Genomic DNA, 1,715 nt, shown 5'->3' with positions numbered 1-1,715 from the left:
TATCGAATTCAAATATGAAGGCAGATAACATATTTAGACTCACTATTGCGACCAGTAGGTATCAGACATAAAAGGTCAAATAACTGAACCGTAAAGATTAAGTGGGTTCTGGTGAATACATTAGAGTCGATTCACTCTTTGGTGTTAGTTAACCAATGTAAAGCGATTCAGAGCATTAACATAAAATTTCGATTTCATTAACTTGTTTATTTAAAATCGGTGTTACACGTGACACCCACAAACTGGGAGTCAAACGTGTTTGTTACCAAGTTCTACGCATTGAGCCCATCATAAGTCGGTGGCTAGGTCGTTTCTTACAATTATTGTGTGTAACATCATACCTCTTTATTCACAGAATTCACGGAAAATTTACCAAAGCCTTTTAATGAGAACGTGTTAACAACGTTAAAGAAGACACGTTTTTACAGAGACACTTATAGGACAGTGTCAAGGCTGTTACATTTTACACTCTCGCTAGAATTGTGTCTCGCTGAGAACAAATGTTTTCCATCTCTTTAAAGGCACATTAATGAATCGCAACGCTGCAACTTCAGCTGAAGGCGACACTTTCTTAAGCGTGTTAATTCTCACTCCACCCAGAATTAGTTCGTAGCTCTTCGTTGTATAATCAACAAATTAGCAGCGGTGTTTAACATTACTCCGGTCGAGGTTAGTCGGCCCCGCAAACATTATTACAGTGTGTGGGCCCCAATTATATTCCACGTTCTGGATCAGCCTAAATAAATTCCCATTGGGACGACGTTGATGGCTTTTGTTTGATTTCTGCATTTACCTTTTATTGATCTTTTGTTATACAAGCACTGCTTGTTTATCTCCCTTAGTGAAATTGTCTTTGGGGCCACTCACATAATGTTTTAAACTGTATCCAGCCGAATTAAAACTTCAGTATATCAACAAAAATGTAGTTCACTCTGTTTGTATGAATTTAATTTATAATCAACCTCTAATTGAATGTCAGGTAAACGTCAAAGTTTATGTTTCTGAGAATGTTATGCTGAATTGGCATAGCATTCTCATGACATGAAACTTCAACATGTTGTGAAATGTACAAAACGTATGATTCCAAGTTCTGCGACCCGCGCAGGAGGAGATTGTACTCGCTGATTCGTCACAAGGGATTCTAAATCTTTCTGCTGTCTTTTCAATTGCATTTTACTTGTGCAATTTCAGTCTGAAATGGAATAAAATCTTTATCTGTCTTTGGAATTTATGTAGTATTTTTATTTTTACGTGTAAGTAACGTAGACGGAGACACCGGTTTTGAATGCTCGGAATGGAAATACGAAGTGTTTTACGTCACACTGGATGTGCGTTCCAGATCTGTTCCAACCATTTTCCAGACAGTCGCTCAGTAGAGAGGTCAAGCAAAATGAACGGATTACTATTTCTAATCGAAATAAAATCTACCCCACAGTTTACATTTCAGGCAACGTAAATTAGAAAATTTTCGACAGATTTTGAGTACCTACTTAAGTACCCTTTGTACATACAATGAATGATTTTTTAGATCTGTTATTTGAAAATGTTTAACATTGGTTGAATTTGATGAAACCATAATGGAGTTCAAATTCATGACTTTTTCTAGAACTTCTACTGGAATTAAGCATTTTGTAGTGGTTTAAAGATAGGTACCACTAATTACAAATATTCTGATTGACTGAGATTATGAGAACAATAACAGTTCAGATTTCAAT

Source organism: Ostrinia nubilalis, chromosome 16 (genome assembly GCF_963855985.1).
Source record: "Ostrinia nubilalis chromosome 16, ilOstNubi1.1, whole genome shotgun sequence".
Lineage (NCBI taxonomy): Eukaryota > Metazoa > Arthropoda > Insecta > Lepidoptera > Crambidae > Ostrinia > Ostrinia nubilalis.
Note: the sequence above shows the minus strand (reverse complement) of the source record.